This window comes from Solanum stenotomum, chromosome 1 (assembly GCF_019186545.1).
Source record: "Solanum stenotomum isolate F172 chromosome 1, ASM1918654v1, whole genome shotgun sequence".
Classification (NCBI taxonomy): Eukaryota; Viridiplantae; Streptophyta; class Magnoliopsida; order Solanales; family Solanaceae; genus Solanum; species Solanum stenotomum.
The window spans coordinates 5,612,968-5,624,991 of NC_064282.1; the positions used below are offsets into that span (position 1 = coordinate 5,612,968).

Below are 12,024 nucleotides of genomic sequence, written 5' to 3' on the forward strand. Positions count from 1 at the left end.
AGACTCAACATAATATAATAGTTAAGATTGAATTTACCTAATGTTATAAGGTCATCGTTGAGAATTTCCTTCCTGAAGATATATTAGAAACAGTCTTTGGCCTCACAGGATGGAAATATAACATTTATGTACACTTTATTCTCTTCAAACTCAATTCGTTGAATTGTATCAATTACCAAATATGTTATTATTGTCGTAATTTCTTTCCACATGTAAAATTTCAAATATAATAAAGTTATAAAATGATGTCCTTTTTTTGTTGAGGGGCTAAAAAAATTAAGAACAAAATAGAGTGCTGTTGACAAGCGTGGATATGTTTGGTTAAATGTTATTGTCATTGGAAATGATAAATGAGATAAAATTACATAAAACCAAACAAGGATTAACATTACATCACCATTTTAGAAAATGAGAAAAAAATTTCCATGGACATGTGGAATATTTTTCTCATCAGGGGTCCACCTCTTTGGAAATGCCATTTGCTATATTTATGAAACTCCTCCAACCTCTTTTGGTTGAAGCCTCGAATTTTCTTCAACACTATGCCCCACACTTGGAAGGAAATTCCTTCATTTCCACACCCATAGGGTGGTTGGTAGTTGATTCGAAAGTGAATTATATAGGTATTAAATATAATATAACAATATAGTGTTTAAGTAATTGGTTAAAAGATAAATTATTTGTTTATAAAATTATATAATATGATATTTGATTTGATATTTAGAAACTCATCTAACTAATATATGTATCAATTATGAGAGAATATGGAAGGTGAAATAATATCTGCATAAAATTATATATATATATATATATATGTTTTACGGCACGTGCAATTGTGTATCGTATATATAGAATATGATGTTGTAAAATAGAATTAATATTACTAAATTAAAGCTTTTTAGTAAATAATTATAATTGAACAAACATAGGACAAGCGTTTTTAAATTATTAATACATATTGTCACATAGTTACTTGTATTTTGAGGTCAAAATGACCAGACATCATTAAAACATTTCAAAATACATTCAAAGTTTAAATAGGGGAGAAAGTGACATTTCTTTAATAATATTATTTCTTACTTCACTCAATTTTGTAAACGAATCTAACCAACAAATAGAAAAAAAAATATTCATTCAAAAAATTTCATGAATGGCCTTTCCTCATGAGGTTATGAACATAAATGATGTAAACCATTTAAGTAGAAATTTTTTCTTAAATATTCCTACTTGAAATTTAGTATGTGCATGACACTAATAAGAATTACCACATAAATATTTCAATATTTTATCTTTATATGTAACATATCATTTACAAAATATTGTTACTCAATTAATATTTGAGTAAGTCTATCATAGAGAGGTAATTTTACCAAAAAAATTGTACTTGGTTGTTATCATAAATGATGGTTATATATACTTCAGTAGAATAATTTAATTTTAATATATGAATAACATCATCTATGGTGAAAAATATTTTATTTCATTAAGTTTCTACCTTAATTATCTTTGTGGAATTGTAGCCTTCTACTTTTTTCTGCCGCATACATATAATATAGTTGTTGTCTAATGAAAGTATGTAATGTCTTATAGAAGTTGTGTCATGATATAAAAAATTTAAATTTTATAGATGAATAAAATTTAAAGTACTATTTATAGTCATTAATTTGATTTAACATCATCTTATGATCAATCACTATTTTTCTTATCTATTTTTATATATCTAGTAAGGAGTGTATCTTGTGACATAAAGAAAAATTATATGGAACAATACATAGCCAATAAAGAAGGAAAACAAAAATATATGTTCATGCTATATTCACTCTAGTGTTCCATTTGATTTAAATCTCTTGCCACCAACACTTTACTTTCTCCATTCATTTTTACATACATATCCATTAAAACTAATTATTATCATGGCTATGTTATCATATTATAAGTAAAAGTAAAATCTATTTTTGAAATAGTGAATTTAACATCAAAATTAATAATTCAATGGACTATGTTGATACCCACTGTTTTAGCAAAATTAGGAAGAAACTCCTTCGTTTGAGGGAAAAGAATAAAAAATAAAAAAAACAAAGAAGAAATATCTTACCCAAATCATATGCTTTTTTTCATATATGTTTAATATTATTGTCTCTCCCATAACTTTTCGTCACTGTTAACTCATGAAAATGGTAAGAAAAAATACGAGTGTGAATTGATGAATGATTTGCTACAATTTTTTCACCAACTCTTTCTTATGAGGTACCTTGAATTTTGTTAAATTTCGAACTTAATTATTTTTTGCAAATAACACTTGAGATTTTTTAAAAAGAAGAAGAGTAGAGAACTTAAAGAAACTGTAGTTTAAAGGTGTGAGGAAACTCCTCTATTTATAGCTACCAAATAGTAGTATGAATAGGTTTTAATTGTGTCTTATCCGAAAAGTTATAACCTTTCGATAAAAGTCATTGCTTATCGAAAAAGTAACACCCCTTTGAAAAAGGCACAACTTATCAGAAAAGTTACAATCCTTTAAAAAAAACCACAATCCTTCGGAAAAGTCACAACTCATTGAAAAAGTCACAACCCGTCAAAAAAGTCACAACCCTTTAAAAAAGTCACAACTCGTTGAAAAAGTCACAATCCTTTAATTTTAAAATGTATCTACTTTCAATATAATAAAATTAAGTAAATTAATAAATAAAATAAATTAAGTGTTTTTAATTGGGGGTATTATAGTAATTCAACATTCAAGTTTGGAGTTCATTCTTTAAAGGTAGTATATATATAGATATATTCTCTCATTAAATAATACATACATTATTAATGTATCCATAACTCTAACCAACTATTAAATGTCTACTTATTTCACAATTCAAACCACAAAACCAACGGACTAATTCAAACTTCAAAGTTGATTCTTGTATGCAGTATGATCTTACAATATCTAGGATGATAAACTTCAATAATTGTCCTTCGGGATGACTCAGTTAATTTGGAGGGTGGTCATTCACTCATTCATACGGATGATCGGGAGTCAAATTCCCCTTCAATACCTTTTGAGCTGAGTTTATCGCATAAAATTTGCCTTTTGCGATTTAGACAATTCTTAAGGGTGACTAATTCCATAGACATATTTAAGTATCAGTGACATAATCTTAGTATAATTTAGTAAGTTCATATTAATCTATTTAATTTAGGTATAGTAATTTAACAATTTTTACTTAGGAAGGTTGTGGGGTCATTATCAAAATTGTTTGCAACTATGTAACGTGATATGATGGAGTAAATCACATAAATAGTCCCTCAATTATAGGAGTAGGTCTAAAATGGTTTCTGAACTATACACTTAACGGATTTAGTCCTTTAACTATTCAAAAATTTGTCGGCTTCGGTCCCTTAACTATATACTTACCGGTTTTAGTCCCTTAACTATAAATTTACCGATTTTAGTCCTTTAAGTATTCACAAACTTATCAAGTTTGGTTTTTGTCCATTTTTTTAAATACAAATAGCTTTGGTTTTTAATATGCACCATCCTAAACTTTGATAGTTTTTGTTCGAGAAACTTATCATGCTAATCAATGCAAATTTTATTTAATTTACTCAAATTTCTTTACGTAAAATAAAATGGATAGAATAATTAAATTGATCTATTTAAAAAAAAAAAGTTTAAAAAATTGCAAATCTACCATTTTATAAATTACCATTTCTGAAAAATTAAACAAAATCCGTTCAATGAAATCGTTGGAGTACAAACTTTGGATTTAACGGATAATAACTTTNATTTAACGGATTTAGTCCTTTAACTATTCAAAAATTTGTCAGCTTCGGTCCCTTAACTATATACTTACCGGTTTTAGTCCCTTAACTATAAATTTACCGATTTTAGTCCTTTAAGTATTCACAAACTTATCAAGTTTGGTTTTTGTCCATTTTTTTAAATACAAATAGCTTTGGTTTTTAATATGCACCATCCTAAACTTTGATAGTTTTTGTTCGAGAAACTTATCATGCTAATCAATGCGAATTTTATTTAATTTACTCAAATTTCTTTACGTAAAATAAAATGGATAGAATAATTAAATTGATCTATTTTAAAAAAAAAGTTTAAAAAATTGCAAATCTACCATTTTATAAATTACCATTTCTGAAAAATTAAACAAAATCCGTTCAATGAAATCGTTGGAGTACAAACTTTGGATTTAACGGATAATAACTTTTTTCTTTTTGTAATAAAGTTTAACATATTCAAATCATTAGTAACAATAATATGCCTCATTTTATCATCTGTTGAATAAAATTATGATTTATATTTTCTTTCCTCGTAAATTTTATTTTAAATCGTTGAGGTTAAGGTTCTTCGCGTAAGGTTAATTTGAAGAAAAAGTAATGGAGAGAGAACCAACAGAAAAAGTTGCTAAAGGATTAAATTTCTTGAGGCATAGATTCTGTTAATATAAACCTAAGCTATTTGTATTAAAAAAATGGACAAAGACCAAACTTGATAAGTTTTTGAATACTTAAAGGACTAAAATAGGTAAGTTTATAGTTAAGGGACTAAAATCGATAAGTGTATAGTTAATGGACCAAAACTGACAAGTTTTTGAATAGTTGAAGGACTAAATCCGTTAAGTATATAGTTCAGGAACCATTTTAGACCTACTTCTATAATTGAAGGACTATTTATGTGATTTTCTCTTATATGATGCTATTGAAGTTGCGTAAATGAGTTGATATAGGGATTTAATAATTTTCTAGTCAAAACTGTTTCCACGAATTATTGAAGTAATCAAAGGTCAACATCTTTATGTCATGCTCCCCCTAATTAAAAAAATATATCCTCCAAGAACAACAGCAAATTTTAATTGAAGTAAGTTTACCAAAATTTAGAGCTTAGTAGTATCGACGAAAGTTTATATTACTTGGTCAAAATTTTATATGAAGAAAAAAATTTAATATATGTTGCTCAAAATTTGATTAGGTATGATTTATGACCTCAAATTTAATATATGTAGCTTAAAATTTGATTAGGTATGATTTATGACCTTAAATCTTATGTAGTATTAAGGGAACAACTTATTTTTAATTATTTTTTATCAGTAAATTATATCCGTTGGAGAATAATTCAAAAGGAGTAGTAGCATTCACATGAGTGTTTTTTTTTCTCCTATAGAGTACATCCACTTGACCCACACTTGTCATATTTTTTGAAACCTAAAAGAAGAAGAAACACTATGGTAGTTTCGTTTTTGATGTTGTAGGAGTTGTTTCGGTTGAAAGCGTTGGGTTTGAATACGATGATTATTTGAAAAAAATATTTTGGTAAAATTAATGTTGAGGTTGATCTTTCAATAAATATTGATAATACCCCAATATTATCTGGTCGAAAAATATGATCCGTCCAGTTTTTTTGAGTTTGAGTTGATCATTAATCTGTTCATTTATTTGCTCAGCCTTTGGACTGATATGCTACTCAAATTAATCAATGAAGAATGTCGTCAAAATATTGTCAAAAAGGACAGTTTTTTCATTTGATATGTTATATATAATTATAAAAATAAATAAATTATTAGGTATTAAAATATTATAAAAAAACAAACAAAGATATTAAAACATAAAAAAGTTAGACGAGTTAAGTTATATCCTTTTTAACTCATTTAGTCTGAATAACTTTTAAACGGATTAATTCAAGGATCTATTTTAATATGTCAAAATTCAAATCCAATTAGTTGATCTATCATGGGCTCACTATATATGTCTATCCTCTTAGTTGATCTATTTGAGATTCAATGCTTAATTAGAGTTTTTTGACCAATTGATAATCTAATTAAGTACTAGTTGAAATTTGGTGTATAATGTGATCTCAAATTTTGTCGGTTAGTAGCATAGCATAGCATTAGTGTTAGGTCTGTAGTATAGTAGGATGGAATTCTTGTTTCTAGAGGTAAAATTCATAAAAGAAAAAACCATTTTTAACCGCTATAATGAAAAATAATCACTAACATGGAGTTCCACTAGTAAAATTTGATATTTCATAACGCTAATCTTTTAAAACAAGGTTTAAAAGTAGTCGATAATTGCTATTTCTACATATTCTAGATAAAAGGGGGCTAAGGTTCTTGATAAGTGATAGTAAATGTCAATACTTGGAAAAAAAAAACAATAATTATTTGGGTCAAGTGAGAACATTAGACTTACGACTTACGAGGTTGAAAACGTGATGCTTAATTTAAAGTAAAACATAAATCTACTTTTGCCAAAGTTTTTTCGTAAATGTGTTGCTTGTTAGTGATAAAATTGAAGAGAATTGTTTTTGTCGTTCACTTACCATTTATCTGTTTTAGTGATAAAATTATGCAAAAGTAAAACGATAATGTGTGAAAGGAATTTGTTCTTGCGGGTTTCGTACTATTGGGCTTACCTTAAAAGTGAAGATGCGTCAGGCCCATACTAATTTTCGAATCCAAATTTTATTCCTTTTTTCAGCAAAAGTCAAATTTTGATGAGTCTGTCTGTCTTTGTGGGCGAAGATCCTTCGGTTTGATTTTTTAGTTTTCGAATTTGAAAAAGTATGCATTGAATATTGAATCAAACTAATTCAATTCAGTTCTATTTTTATTCGGTTTGATTTAGTATTTTTAAAATAGTTTTTCTGTGTGAATAAAAAATAAAATGAAGATAAAATAAAAGTATAAGACCCTTAAAAAATTTAAATCATGTTACGTAATGATGTATATATATATATATATTATGAAAGTTCGGTTCTCCTTAATCGATGAACCGGACTTTTGAAAGAAAAAAAGAAACACCAATACTGGACCAGTTTAAGAACTGAATTATTTTCCATATATAAGTCCACTGAGGAATTGACACAGATAGACAAGTGTTATATACAATTGGCAACTTCATTTGGGCCCATCAGCACGGGAATAAGGTGATCCATTTACATAAATAGGCTGAATTCCTGTTCCACTATTTAAGTTTTGACCATAAAATCTTAATGAATGAGCAAACTTTTCTTAACTACAAGTCCTGATGGATCGTCACAAGTTTTGATGGATGGAATTGTTATATCGTGTATAAATTTGATCCAAATCTATTTTTAAATGATTATAAAATTTAATATACAATACTTTCCTAAATGAACCTGAAAAGTAAAACAAACAGAGTTTTGATTTTTTTTTTAAATGTATAAATATAAAATTGGTATAATCTTATCCTGTTTGTATATTCGCAAACGAAATATACAAATCGCAACCTCCATTTGTATATACTTACCTTATTTGTGTATTTGCAAGCGAAATATACAAACGGGCAACCTTTATAACAAACAAAACTATAACTATAGAGTGCAAGTACCGAATTATTTATAGAGCCTTATTATGTATACTAGATATTTGATGTCCGTGCCAGCACGTGCCTAATATATATTACATTTTTTTAAGCTCAATCACAGACCCAATATATGTTATTCCCTTTTTATCTCATATGTGATACAAATAAAGTTCGAAAAATCAACCAATATTTTATATGTTTTTTATAAAATATTTGAACTTATTAATTTGTTGTGATTTATAGTACTTTTTGTGTAATTTTTGAATAATATATGTTACTCCTATTTCAATTCACGTGAATAATCATAAATATTTTAAGTTGTTAATTTGTGAATTCTAGAACTTTTAACGTCATTTTCAAATAATATAGGTTACTTCTTCTATTCTAATTAGTCAACCAAATTTCTTATATGATTTAAAATATTTTCATTTGTTAATTATTGTGATTTGTAGTATCATTTACATAAATTTTTTTATAATAGATATTATTACACCTACCCAAATTCATTTCACAATAATAAAATTTCTAGAGTCAATTAAATCTTTTTTAAAAGTTTAATTGGAAAAAATGTGGAACAGGCAGAAACATGGGGCCTACATTTTTGGCAGGGAAATATGGGTGGGCTTTTATGTCCAATAAATAAAAAATTGCAAGCAGACATGTTGATAAACCGCGACTTTCCTAGCCTCTTATATATAGTAGTAATTATCTTTTGCTAAAATTTTCTCTTAATATCAAAACCTTCAACAATATACACAACCACTTTGTCTTCTTTAATAAAATAATTCTTTTTCAACCTTAACAACATTCAATAATGATATTTCTTTAATTTTCTTTAACCAAAATCATTAGGAATATATATATATATATATAAGAAGATTGAGTGCCTTACCAATATTAATTTCAAATTATTATTCCTCGGGTCAGAACCGATTTGCCTTATGGGTATATTTTGGCCCATGAACAATGGTGTGAAAATGACTCATCAATAGGAAGTTGGGAACAAAGAGAATAACAGAAAAAAAAATATTAAAAAATCACGGGAATAATAGTTTCACTTTACAGCTAATATTTCCAAAAAAATGTACTAACTATATACAATTACTGAATTACACATATATTATAATTTATATATTAATATAAATTATACATATATCATATATTCATCGATTTCACAATTTCAGAGTTATTAACCGAACTTTTTTTGCAAAAAATAAAATTCGAAAACAAATTTTGACAGTATCCATTTTTCACAATATATACAAGTGATAAAATGTTGTTTCTTTGATTTATTCATTTTCTATTATAATATATACGATATAACAGATATGTGTATTATTTTAATAATTTTACATAAAATTAACATCAATTAAATTTAATCCAGTCAGAAGTGCTTGATTATTTTTTTTCACATTTCATGATTGCATCCAATAAATATCCATAACTTTTGCTGTCCAAGTTCCAAACACGTCTCAATCTTAAAAAATGAAGTTTTGAAAAATCCATGAATTTTCAAAAGTGAAAATTAGATTTTAATTTTGGACCATCCAGCATGTTAAAACTTAAAAAAGCATAAATAAATTTTGCAATAAATTCAGTGTTGACCAAAAATTGTTCCAAAAATCTGATGCGATAAGTCGGTGAAAAGTCAGCTTAGAGACCAAATGCCTAACTAGGTAGTAGGGAGTAAAAAGATACTCATTTATACCAAATCAAATAATTTAACTATAAAAGTTACTATAAATAAAAGTAAGAAAACATACTTAATTATAATAGATTATTGCTGTAGATTTATATACTCAAATACATTTTGCATTTAATATACAACTACATATTGAGTGAAATTTCATAAGTGAGATTTAAGGAGAATAGAATATACGCAAATCATACCATTAAGCTATTTTCAAAAAGTTCTCTATTCAAATGCAACAAATCCAAAAGAAGAAGAATAACGTATAGCAATTCATAAGAAAACCGGTGTAGAGCAACTAAAAAAAAGAACAATAACGATAGCAAAATAATGAGGTAATCGAAACACAATTAATAATATAAGATGATAGATATCAAAAGTAAAAACTATAAAAATAGAACTAGTACTATAACAAACACCAACAAATTTAAAAGTTTTAAAAAAACAGACAACACAACCTTAACATATTTCTATTTAAAACCATATCGATCCTCTCATTAATATGAAATTATGTTATTATGTTTTTGTCTAATCACCTCTATTTTATGTTAAATGTATGCAGTGGGGGACTTAAATCTAAATTCGAAAGAAGTTATACATAGATTTTAAACTGTTGTACAAATGTCCCAATAGTGAGGGTTTGTTTGCAACTACCCTAGCACAGAACATTGATGGCAACAACAATAACCATCAAGTTGTTTTCTTTTATTACTAGTTCGACAAAATTCAATAATTTTAACTAAATTATACATTTATATTAAAATTTTCATTTTAATAAGTATAAATAAATTTTAAAATTCAATAAAAAATATATATATATTTCAAAATTTATAAACTAAAAATTCTAAATTTATTCTATATATGGGAGCTGCAATTTTTGACAATGCTACAAAAGATAAGGAAGCAGGTGCCTTTGCTCTTTTACTCCTTCTAGACCCTTCCTTCCTTTTTTTTTTTTTTTTCTTTCTAGTTGGTTCCTTTCCCCATCCAAATTAAAGTAGTACCTAATAAACATTAATACAAGTGAAAGGAATCATATTCTCATCAAAAGCTTTTGTGAGATTAGCTTTTTATATATATAGTACATAAGAATAAATCTACTCCAAAGTTGTAGTTTTCATATACCATTATATCAAGTTTCTCTTCTTTTCTCTGTTGAGTTACTACTTTTTAAAACATGATGAATGAACCACCAAAATATGGCTATCCATATCCCTCTCAAGGTCAAGGTAAAAATAACACATGATCCAAATATTTTTTTATTTTTATTTTGTATATGCTAGATTATGATTTGTTTATCTGAAACAATCTCTCTATGTCTAAGGTACTAATAAATTTTGCATATCAATATATTTTCGATTAATTTTGTTTGTGAAATATTTATAAATAGGGTATTATCAAGGTCCTCCTCCTGTGATGGCACCACCAACATATGCTGCTCCTCCTCCACCTCAGAATAATAGAGGTTTTCTTGAAGGATGGTAAGCAATTTGATTTACATAAAAATACTTACCTATAATAATTGTTGGTTAGAACTTTCACAGTCTCAATTTATGTGATACAATTAGAATTTTGGGAGTCAAACAACTTTAGTTTGACTGTGATTTCTGGCATGAAATCTTCAAGTTTTCAAAAATAAAATTTGTATATTTGAAAAATACATAAAAAAAATAATACTATAACTCATAACAAATAACGATTCAAAATATTTAAAAGATATATGAAAGCATTGGGAAGGTGTCAAATAAATTTGGATGGAGGGAGTAATGCAATTTTGATTTTTGTGGTTTTCTCATTTTGATTTTTTTATTTTGTGTTGTGATTTGTTGCAGTCTAGCAGCTCTGTGTTGTTGCTGCCTGTTAGATGAGTGTTGCTGTGATCCCTCTGTAATCTGTGTGTTGTAATTAATTAAGTTCACTTCTTCTTTATGCTTTAATTTGTAGTACATATACCAATATATAAGAATTGTAATGTAAATAAGTTCTTTATGAACATCACTATTGTTGGGAGTTATATTGTAGTAATTATCTTCTTTAATTTGAATCATTGAACTATTTGAGAGAATTGCAGTTCCATTATTTCTGGTTCTCTACCGTTGAAATTAGAATTTAATAATCCACACCCCATGGACCATGGTTCCTTATTGAATAGTAGTGTACAACATATAGATGCAGGGGCGGCGCCAAACAAAAGCAAGAGGGTTCATTTAACTTTTTAGCCAAAAAAATATTTTGTTTATACGAGGTTGATATTTTGATTTCTTTTTAAATGAATATGTAATAGACGTTGAATCCTCTCTTGTGTGTTTTTTTCCTTCGTATTTTAACGTTTTTTAGTGAATTTTTTTGACTACTCCACCAGATATACAATTGTGAAGGATGTAATACTGTAAACTAGAAAGCAAAAAATTGAACTTACATATCCTCATTCACCCACCCCCTTTTTTCTGTTCCCTAAATCTTTTTTATTGCACAGCCAGTTTGTAAATCCATCACCATTAAGCATATAAAAAGGCCCAAATCAACGCAAACATGTGAAAATGAATGTTTTTTTTCGGGTATATTTGAGGTAAAATATTCTTTATTAAAGGTAATTTCGTATCCAATTTTTTTTTTTATTAAGGACGAAAGAACATATACAATTCACCACGATTTTGACAGTAGGAAAGATAATTAATGCAGTGGAAAACAGAAAAGTTTTTTCATCTTTCATATGATTAATTTACTCCATAATTTGAGGTACGGTAAAGAAAAAATGAATCTACTTTTGAGAACATGTATTGTAGCCTAACATAACAAAACTAAGCAGGAAGCAAAGGATTAATCATGTGCCACACATTTATTCGATCTTTTCATTTTAATAGGCATTTACAAACGGTCCAATCGAATTTCTCATTAACAACGTCCATCAAGGAATAATATGATTTTTTTATAATAAGGATCTCCAAAAGTTCGTATTATATTCTTGCTTGGGTTGTCAAATATGTAGTGTACCTTTTAAATTCCTTCCC

General features: G+C 27.1%; 1 long non-coding RNA gene across 1 annotated transcript; it reads left to right on the top strand.

Annotated features, from left to right (window-relative positions):
- Positions 1–10,087: 10,087 nt before the first annotated feature.
- LOC125842843 (uncharacterized) lies at positions 10,088–11,068 on the top strand. The gene is made up of 3 exons (XR_007443948.1): positions 10,088–10,242; positions 10,404–10,494; positions 10,846–11,068. It is a non-coding gene; the product is annotated as an uncharacterized LOC125842843 (long non-coding RNA).
- The last annotated feature ends 956 nt before the right edge of the window (positions 11,069–12,024 follow it).